Source organism: Panthera uncia, chromosome X (assembly GCF_023721935.1).
Source record: "Panthera uncia isolate 11264 chromosome X, Puncia_PCG_1.0, whole genome shotgun sequence".
In the NCBI taxonomy this organism is placed as follows: domain Eukaryota; kingdom Metazoa; phylum Chordata; class Mammalia; order Carnivora; family Felidae; genus Panthera; species Panthera uncia.
In genome coordinates this window covers 22,323,767-22,334,747 of record NC_064817.1, presented here as the reverse complement: position 1 = coordinate 22,334,747, position 10,981 = coordinate 22,323,767, and positions in this window count along the sequence as shown.

The window sequence follows — 10,981 nt, the reverse complement described above, 5'->3', positions numbered from 1 at the left end:
CCTCTCAAATCCAGCTTCTCTGGTGCCATCTCCAGTCCTGCCACTCTATGCTGCCTTCTCAAAAGCTTATATATTGATACTGTCGACTTTAGGTTTTAGACCAAAGAGTAAACATACTCACACTTTTCAGGTTTCATCAAACGTTAGACTATATAATCTAGCCCTATTAAATATACTCTTGACTGGTTCAATTGGAAAATAACTTGACTGAGAGCAAAAGAGCCAACAGAGTTAATACTTATTGATATATTTAATACCCAATGCATAGTCTAGTGTCATTTCACTCCTTGAACAAATATCATTCTTGAGGTTGGGAAGAAGTGATGAACCAAATGGATAGTCCCTGCCCATAGAAAGCTGATATTCTAGTGAATAGAAAAGAAAATAATATTAAAATGTAGGTAAGATGTCAGCCTGTGACATATACAATGTTGAATGCCAAAGCAGGAAAAGGAGGGACAAAATGTGTCAAGAAGAGGATATAAGGGCTTTTGGTTTTGTTTTTGTTTTTGCAGAGGCCTGAAGAAAGCTAAGAATACACTACAAGGACACCTAAAAAGAGCACATAAATGAGGGAAGAATAAGTAAAATGTTTCTGAGGCAGAACAATGTGTGTGTGTGTGTGTTCAGGCAACAGCAAAGAAATGTCACTGGTGCTGAGTCAAGGAAGAAAGACAGTTGAAGGGACAGGCTATCAAGAGACTACTAAGTGAGATCAGAGACCTTTGGGTTTTGAGAAAATGACTGATGTGATCAAATATTTTAAAAAGTTCACTCCAGCTGAGAAGACAGTACAGTGACTCTAGGCAGGGAGCAGAGAAACCACACTGTAATTCAACTAAATTAGTGGTACCAAATAGGAAAAAACTTCCCTGCTTTGCCTCACTGTCATAGTTATAAAATCCAATGTTATTTTAAACACATTTTTCAGGGGTTATATTTAATTAGATTTATGACACCATGTAAATAGAAAATATTTTTTTTTCAATATATGAAATTTATTGTCAAATTGGTTTCCATACAACACCCAGTGCTCATCCCAAAAGGTGGCCCTCCCCAATACCCATCACCCACCCTCCCTTCCCTCCCACCCCCCATCAACCCTCAGTTTGTTCTCAGTTTTTAACAGTCTCTTATGCTTTGGCTCTCTCCCCCACTCTAACCTCTTTTTTTTTCCTTCCTCTCCCCCATGGGTTTCTGTTAAAGTTTCTCAGGATCCACATAAGAGTGAAACCATATGGTATCTGTCTTTCTCTGTATGGCTTATTTCATTTAGCATCGCACTCTCCAGTTCCATCCACGTTGCTACAAAGGGCCATATTTCATTCTTTCTCCTTGCCACGTAGTACTCCATTGTGTATATAAACCACAATTTCTTTATCCATTCATCAGTTGATGGACATTTAGGCTCTTTCCATAATTTGGCTATTGTTGAAAGTGCTGCTAGAAACATTGGGGTACAAGTGCCCCTATGCATCAGCACTCCTGTATCCCTTGGGAAAATTCCTAGCAGTGCTACTGCTGGGTCATAGGGTAGGTCTATTTTTAATTTTTTGAGGAACCTCCACACTGTTTTCCAGAGAGGCTGCACCAATTTGCATTCCCACCAACAGTGCAAGAGGGTTCCCGTTTCTCCACATCCTCTCCAGCATCTATAGTCTCCTGATGTGTTCATTTTGGCCACTTTGACTGGCGTGAGGTGATATCTGAGTGTGGTTTTGATTTGTATTTCCCTGATGAGGAGCAACGTTGAGCATCTTTTCATGTGCCTGTTGGCCATCTGGATGTCTTCTTTAGAGAAGTGTCTATTCATGTTTTCTGCCCATTTCTTCACTGGGTTATGTGTTTTTCAGGTGGGGAGTTTGGTGAGCTCTTTATAGATTTTGGACACTAGCCCTTTGTCCGATATGTGATTTGCAAATATCTTTTCCCATTCGGTTGGTTGCCTTTTAGTTTTGTTGATTGTTTCCTTTGCTGTGCAGAAGCTTTTTATCTTCATGAGGTCCCAGTAGTTCATTTTTGCTTTTAATTCCCTTGCCTTTGGGGATGTGTCAAGTAAGAAATTGCTACAACTGAGGTCAAAGAGGTCTTTTCCTGCTTTCTCCTCTAGGGTTTTGATGGTTTCCTGTCTCACATTCAGGTCCTTTATCCATTTTGAGTTTATTTTTGTGAATGGTGTGAGAAAGTGGTCTAGTTTCAACCTTCTGCATGTTGCTGTCCATTTCTCCCAGCACCATTTGTTAAAGAGACTGTCTTTTTTCCATTGGATGTTCTTTCCTGCTTTGTCAAAGATGAGTTGGCCATACGTTTGTGGGTCTAGTTCTGGGGTTTCTATTCTATTCCATTGGTCTATGTGTCTGTTTTTGTGCCAATACCATGCTGTCTTGATGATGACAGCTTTGTACTGGAGGCTAAAGTCTGGGATTGGGATGCCTCCTGCTTTGGTCTTCTTCTTCAAAATTACTTTGGCTATTCATGGCCTTTTGTGGTTCCATACAAATTTTAAGATTGCTTGTTCTAGCTTCGAGAAGAATGCTGGTGCAATTTTGATTGGGATTGCATTGAATATGTAGATAGCTTTGGGTAGTATTGACATTTTGACAATATTTATTCTTCCAATCCATGAGCACAGAATGTTTTTCCATTTCTTTAGATCTTCTTCAATTTCCTTCATAAGCTTTCTATAGTTTTCAGCATACAGATCTTTTACATCTTTGGTTAGATTTATCCCTAGGTATTTTATGCTTCTTGGTGCAATTGTGAATGGGATCAGTTTCTTTATTTGTCTTTGTTGCTTCATTATTAGTGTATAAGAATGCAACTGATTTCTGTACATTGATTTTGTATCCTGCAACTTTGCTGAATTCATGTATCAGTTCTAGGAGACTTTTGGTGAAGTCTGTCAGATTTTCCATGTATAATATCATGTCATCTGCAAAAAGTGAAAGCTTAACTTCATCTTTGCCAATTTTGATGCCTTTGATTTCCTTTTGTTGTCTGATTGCTGATGCTAGCACTTCCAACACTATGTTAAACCACAGCGGTGAGAGTGGACATCCCTGTCGTGTTCCTGATCTCAGGGAGAAAGCTCTCAGTTTTTCCCCATTGAGGATGATGTTATCTGTGGGCTTTTCATAAATGGCTTTTATGATCTTTAAGTATGTTCCTTCTATCCCGACTTTCTGGAGGGTTTTTATTAAGAAAGTTGCTGAATTTCGTCAAATGCCTTTTCTGCATCGATTGACAGGATCATATGGTTCTTTTCTTTTATTAATGTGATGTATCACGTTGATTGATTTGCGAATGTTGAACCAGCCCTGCATCCCAGGAATGAATCCCACTTGATCATGGTGAATAATTCTTTTTATATGCTGTTGAATTCGATATGCTAGTATCTTATTGAGCATTTATGCATCCATATTCATCAGGGATATTGGCCTGTAGTTCTCTTTTTTTACTGGGTCTCTGTCTCATTTAGGAATAAAAGTAATACTGGATTCAAAGAATGAGTCTGGAAGTTTTCCTTCCCTTTCTATTTTTTGGAATAGCTTCAGAAGGATAGGTATTATCTCTGCTTTAAACGTCTGGTAGAACTCCTCTGGGAAGCCGTCTGGTCCTGGACTCTTATTTGTTGGGAGATTTTTGATAACTGATTGAATTTCTTCGCTCGTTATGGGTCTGTTCAAGCTTTCTATTTCCTCCTGATCGAGTTTTGGAAGCGAGTGGGTATTTAGGAATTTGTCCATTTCTTCCAGGTTGTCCAGTTTGTTGGCATATAATTTTTCAAAGTATCCTCTGATAATTGCTTGTATCTCTGAGGGATTGGTTGTAATAATTCCATTTTTATTCATGATTTTATCTATTTGGGTCATCTCCCTTTTCTTTTTGAGAAGCCTGGCTAGAGGTTTATCAATTTTGTTTATTTTTTCAAAAAACCAACTCTTGGTTTTGTTGATCTGCTCTACAGTTTTTTTAGATTGTATATTGTTTATTTCTTCTCTGATCTTTATTATTTCTCTTCTTCTGCTGGGTTTAGGCTGCCTTTGCTGTTCTGCTTCTATTTCCTTTAGGTGTGCTGTTAGATTTTGTATTTGGGATTTTTCTTATTTCTTGAGATAGGCCTGGATTGCAATGTATTTTCCTCTCAGGACTGCCTTCGCTGCATCCCAAAGCGTTTGGATTGTTGTATTTTCATTTTCATTTGTTTCCATATATTTTTAAATTTCTTCTCTAATTGCCTGGTTCACCCACTCATTCTTTAGTAGGTGTTCTTTAACCTCCATGCTTTTGGAGGTTTTCCAGACTTTTTCCTGTGGTTGACTTCAAGCTTCATAACATTGTGGTCTGAAAGTATGCATTGTATGATCTCAATTCTTGTATACTTATCAAGGGCTGTTTTGTGACCCAGTATGTGATCTATATTGGAGAATGTTCCATGTGCACTCGAGAAGAAAGTATATTCTGTTGCTTTGGGAGGCAGAGTTCTAAATATATCTGTCAAGTCCATCTGATCCAATGTATCATTCAGGGCCCTTGTTTCTTTATTGACCGTGTGTCTAGATGATCTATCCATTTCTGTAAGTGGAGTGTTAAAGTCCCCTGCAATTACCACATTCTTATCAATAAGGTTGCTTATGTTTGTGAGTAATTGTTTTATATATTTGGGGGCTCCTGTATTCGGTGCATAGACACTTATAATCCTTAGCTCTTCCTGATGGATAGACCCTGTAATTATTATATAATGCCCTTCTTCATCTCTTGTTACAGCCTTTAATTTTATGGCTACTCCAGCTTTCTTTTGATTTCCAGTGGCATGATAAATAGTTTTCCATCCCCTCACTCTCAATCTGAAGGTATCCTCAGGTCTAAAATGAGTCTCTTGTAGACAGCAAATAGATGGGTCTTGTTTTTTTATCCATTCTGATACCCTATGTCTTTTGGTTGGCTCATTTAGTCCATTTACATTCAGTGTTATTATAGAAAGTTATGGGTTTAGAGTCATTGTGATGTCCATATTTTTCATGCTTTTAGCGATATCTCTCGTAACTTGTGTCACAGGATCCCCCTTAGGATATCTTGTAGCGCTGGTTTAGTGGTGACGAATTCCTTCAGTTTTTGTTTGTTTGGGAAGACCTTTATCTCTCCTTCCATTCTAAATGACAGACTTGCTGGATAAAGGATTCTCAGCTGCATATTTTTTCTGTTCAGCACATTGAAGATCTCCTGCCATTCCTTTCTGGCCTGCCAAGTTTCAGTAGAGAGATCCGTCACGAGTCTTATAGGTCTCCCTTTATATGTTAGAGCACGTTTATCCCTAGCTGCTTTCAGAATTTTCTCTTTATCCTTGTATTTGCCATTTTTACTATGACATGTCGTGCAGAAGATCGATTCAAGTTATGTCTGAAGGGAGTTCTCTGTGCCTTTTGGATTTCAATGCCTTTTTCCTTCCCCAGATCAGGGAAGTTCTCAGCTATTATTTCTTCAAGTACACCTTCAGCACCTTTCCCTCTCTCTTCCTCCTCTAGAATACCAATTATGCGTAGATTATTTCTCGTTAGTGCATCACATAGTTCTCTAATTTTCCCCTCATACTCCTGGATTTTTTTATCTCTCTTTTTCTCAGCTTCTTCTTTTTCCATAATTTTATCTTCTAGTTCACCTATTCTCTCCTCTGCCTCTTCAATCCGAGCCGTGGTCATCTCCAGTTCATTTTGCAGCTCATTAATAGCATTTTTTAGCTCCTCCTGGCTGTTCCTTAGTCCCTTGATCTCTGTAGCAATAGATTCTCTGCTGTCCTCTATACTGTTTTCAAGCCCAGCGATTAAATTTATGACTATTATTCTAAATTCACTTTCTGTTAATATCGTTTAAATGGTTTTTGATCAGTTCGTTAGCTGTCGTTATTTCCTGGATGTTTTTTTGAAGGGAATTCTTCTGTTTGGTCATTTTGGATAGTCCCTGGAGTGGTGTGGAACTGTGGGGCACTTCCCCTGTGCTGTCTTGAATAACTTGAGTTGGTGGGCGGGGCCGCAGTCAGACCTGATGTCTGCCCCCAGCCCACCACTGGGTCCACAGTCAGACTGGTGTGTGCCTTCTCTTTCCCTCTCCTACGGGTGGGATTCACTGTGGGGTGGTGTGGCCCGTCTGGGCTACTTGCACATTGCCAGGCTTGTGGTGCTGGGGATCTGGCATATTAGCTGGGGTGGATAGACAAGGTGCATAGGGGCGGGAAGTGTAGGCTCAGCTCACTTTTCCTTCAGAGATCCTCTTCCGGAGGGGCCCTGTGGCACAGGGAGGGAGTCAGACCCGCTTGAAGGATGGATCCGCAGAAGCACAGAGTTGGGTGTTTGTGCGGTGCAAGGAAGTTCCCTGGCAGGAACTGGTTCCCTTTGGGATTTTGGCTAGGGGATGGGCAAGGGAGATGGTGCTGGCGAGGGAGATGGCGCTGGCGAGCGCCTTTGTTCCCTGCTAAACTGAGCTCTGTTGTCCCGGGACTCAACAACTCTCCCTCCTGTTGTCTTCCAGCCCTCCCGTTCTCCGAGCAGAGGTGTTAGGTTATAACCTTCCAGATGTTAAGTCCCGCTTGCTGTCAGAACACACTCCATCAGGCCTCTTCACTTTTGCAAGCCAGACTCGGGGGCTCTGCTTTGCCGGTGGGCCGCCCTTCTGCCCCGGCTCCCTCCCGCCAGTCCGTGTAGCGGGCACTACCTCTCCGCCCTTCCTACCCTCTTCCATGGGCCTCTCGTTGTGCTTGGCTCCAGAGACTCCGTTCTGCTAGTCTTCTGGTGGTTTTCTGGGTTATTTAGGCATGTGTAGGTGGAATCTAAGTGATCAGCATGAGGCGGTGAGCCCAGCGTCCTCCTACGCCGCCATCTTCCCCAGGTCTCTTGTAAATAGAAAATACTGACTTTAAGACATCTGAAAGACATTTGCTTAGGAAACTTTTTTTTTTGTTTTTGACATTTCTTGTAGAAAACAACTACACATTTGTCTAAGATAGGCCGAGACCATGACAGGATGAGTCAGTAAGAGCTCTCTTAGTAGTGTTTTTCACATAAGAACTTACTTGATAGTTTATCCGTTAGACCATATGTGGAGTGAAAGATAGGAGTTGTACATCCAAATTCATTTTGTACTAACATTTGTGATTGTGATTAAGGAGTGATATACTGAAGGAAATTCTCATCGGTTGAAGAACTGACAAAATTTAATTTATGTTTATCATTTTCTCAAATATTACTGAAATATGTATTGGTCCACTAATAAACATTTGCAGAATATCTTCTGTAAATTTAGTAACGCTTTTTTCTGCACGGTGTCTCTATTTTTATGTTAAATGTGACAAATTATGTAATATATAATTCTTCAACTTTAGGTTAGTCCTCAAATTATTTTCTAAGGTAAAAATTTATCTAAAGTTCTTTTTAACCTCCTTATAATTTTACTGAGATCTGAAATGCAAGTTTTAGGATCCTTATATATTATTAAGTTTGAAGTAGCTAACTGAAGGCTTTGGAAGAAAGTCAATATTTACAAAAAAAGTTGTGTTAAAACAAAAACAAAGTAAGTGTTGAGATATCTTTTGTCACCTTTAGATTTCTCATTAGCCTGATAACATCCCGGTATTTGCTGCATCCTTAGTTAAAGGACTTTTGTAGGTATTCATGATCGTAGATCTTTATAAACTCATAATTTACTAGACTTCTGTGTACTTGTTCCTTAAGAAAAACTTGTTCTTTATTGTTCAGCTTATTTTCACGTTAATGGGTGTTTGAAAATTGGCACCTGTTTTTTTTTTTTTTTTTCTTTTCAGGCAGTTGTTAATGTCTCCTCCTCTTTGGATTTCTTCATCGTTGTTGTTGTTGTTCTTTACTATTATTGTTGTTGTTGTTGTTATTTAAAGAATCTAGATCCTACCCTTGGCTTTTACAAAGATTTAACACTAAGAATTACTAAAATAAAGATGTCATTGACATCTGCATGGCCACGACCTAAATAAATACAGTCCAAATAAAAAGCTGTCCTCTTCCAGGCTTCCATTTATTTGGCCTATATACACCTAGGTATTTTTCTTTCTCATTTAAGTAGATAAAGGCAGCCTTCTTTACTTTCATACTCTTTCTAAAATCAAAGAAACTTAAGTTCCAATTCCATAAAGTCACTTATTCAACATAATTTATATATACAGCGTATGGATCTAGTGCTGTCAGAAAAGGCAAAGGAATACACATTGTGTCTTAGGATTGGATATCATTAAGGAGCTATAATGAACCTTCCAGATTGTCTGTACCAGTAGTTTTATTTTATTAGTAAGGAAATCAAAGACCTGAGAAGTTAAGCAAACTTTAGGATACACAACAAAGTGCAAGCACTGAATTGGAACATTAATGTCTTGAGTGTCATTTGGTGTTTAGCTACTAGACCACAATGATTTTAACTACATAATTTGTCATAGTAACAGTATAATGAAACAATATTTTGAAAAAGAGAATTAAGGTTATGTTTATCATGATAATTATATTACTAAGCAACTGCTTGGATATGCCATTTTTTCTTTCTCTCATCCAAATTACTAAAATAGACAGAAAACAAAGCACTTTAACAGATAATTGCTATCTTATAGTAACTTACAGGGAAGAAATGGTCACAGTTATTATATGAATAACTTCTAGAAATGGACCTAATTATGGAATATTTTCAAATCAGGAAAGTAATCATTTCCTTTATTAAAAAAATAGGTGGCAAGGTTTTCTTTAATTTGAAAGAGAAGGAATCAAAGGAGGTTGAGGAGAAGCTGAATATGTCCTTTTAAAGGAGAGTAAAATATTTAAGTGGAGACTTCTGTGTGAATTTTACAAAGTAGAAAGTCATAGAGTCATAAAAAGTTTTGAGAAGCAAATAAAATGCTAATTTAAAAATGAACCCCATTGATGGTATTCTTACTATGTAACAGATGTTTCCTACTTCTGGGTGTTAAAAGAAAAGACCCAATTTTGGATCTTAGGAACTTCAAGTCTAGTTGGGAGACTAATACTAAAACAAATCTATACTATTCAGTAAACTAGATTCTACAATTTAAGTAGAACACATGATACAGAGGAAGTACAAAAAAAGAAGGTGATATAATCAACCTATCAATGTCAAGAAAGGCCCTGCCAAGGAAGCTATAACTGATGTTGGCGTCAAAAAGTAAGAGTTCACCATAAAGGTGTGGAGAATATTATATTCTAGCCGGAGAAGCAGTCTGTTTAATGGTGTGGGGAATGGAGATAGCAAACAACATGCTGTATTTGAGCGAGGGTCAAAGTTTTACCTTCTGGGTTAGGCTGATAATGTTTCAGGAAGTGAGAATGTAGAATTAGAGAGCAGTACTTGGGAAGCTTTACTTTTCATATGCATCAAGCATGAGAAGAAAAAGACCAATAGATGAAGGAAAATCAAAGAAATGAGTAAATCTGGGTTTATTTTGGTAAAATCAGTTGAAGCAGAAACTCAGAATCATGGATCTCACATATAGCGTAGTGAAAAGTATTGCTTCAGGAAGCAAACCGTCATCGACAATTGCATCATCATTTACCTTGACTATCTTGAAAGCTGGTGGCATCACATTCCCCTCTACATGCCTTCTCACTTCATGTTTCCATGAAGAGTCTCCCGCATCTCCCTCCCCAGCTCTTCTTCCTAGATATCTGGGCTCTTTGCTGCCATTATGTCCATAACTTTGTGACCTGAGGAAATAAAGGGACTGTAAAGTAATTCCTCAGCAAATAACAGTGTAGCCAGGAAAAGAGGAATGGTGAAATCAATTAATTAAGGGAAGAAAATAGTTTGGTTAAAGGCAATGGAAATTGAATGGGAGGCTTATGTTTATGTTGAGGAGAGTGAGGAGGAAGAAGACACAGTGATTTGCGTGAGAAAGACTAGGGGACTAGGGCCTAAACTGAGACCCTTAGAGCTGTATTTTAGATTAAATGTGCAAAGTGATGGTAATTTCAAGCAAAGCTAGTGGAGCAAAATATAATAAAGAGTTCAAATTGAATGTGCCTTTTCATAAGAAAAGGTCATGAACTCATGGCATTTTCTTTGTAATAGAAACTCTATAAGAAATCTGAGATCAATGCTGTATATAGATTTGCTTGCATTATACATGCTGATTCTATAGTAGTTTCAAAAGGTTAAGAAAAGATTCGAGGAGCCCAATGCAATGAAAACTGCTTGATTTCTTTTTTTTTTTTTTACTTTAAGTTTTTATTTTAATTTCAGTTAGTTAACATACACTGCTATATTAGTGTCAGGTGTATAATATAGTGATTTAACATTTCCATATGTCACCTTGTGCTCATCACAAGTGCATTCCTTAGTCCCCATCACCTATTTCACCCACCCTCCCACTCATCTCCCCTCTGATAACCATCAGATTGTACTCTATAATTAAGAATCTGTTTCTTGCTTTGACACTCTCTCTCTCTCTCTTATTTTTTTCCTTTTGCTTCTTTTGTTTATTAAATTCCACATATGAGTGAAATCATATGGTATTTGTGTTTCTCTGTCTGACTTATTTCATGTAGCATTATACTCCATCCATGTCCTTGCAAATGGCAAGATTTTATTCTTTTTATGGCCAAATAATATTCCAGTGTGTGTGTGTGTGTGTGTGTGCGTGTGTGTGTGTGTGTGTCTGTGTGTCTGTGTGTGTAACATATCTTCTTTATCCACTCATCAATCAGTGGACACTTGGGCTGTTTCCATATCTTGGATATTGTAAGTAATACTGCTATAAACATAGGGGTGCAGCCACTTTGGAAAACAGTGTGGAGGTTTTTCAAAAAGTTAAATAGAACTACCTTACAATCTAGCCATCACACTACTTGTATTTACCCAAAGAACACAAAAACACTAATTCAAAGCTTGATTTCTTTTTAACCTGAATAGGTTCAACCAAACCCTAGGCTGAATCTGTAAGGTGATCGTAGTAGCAGAT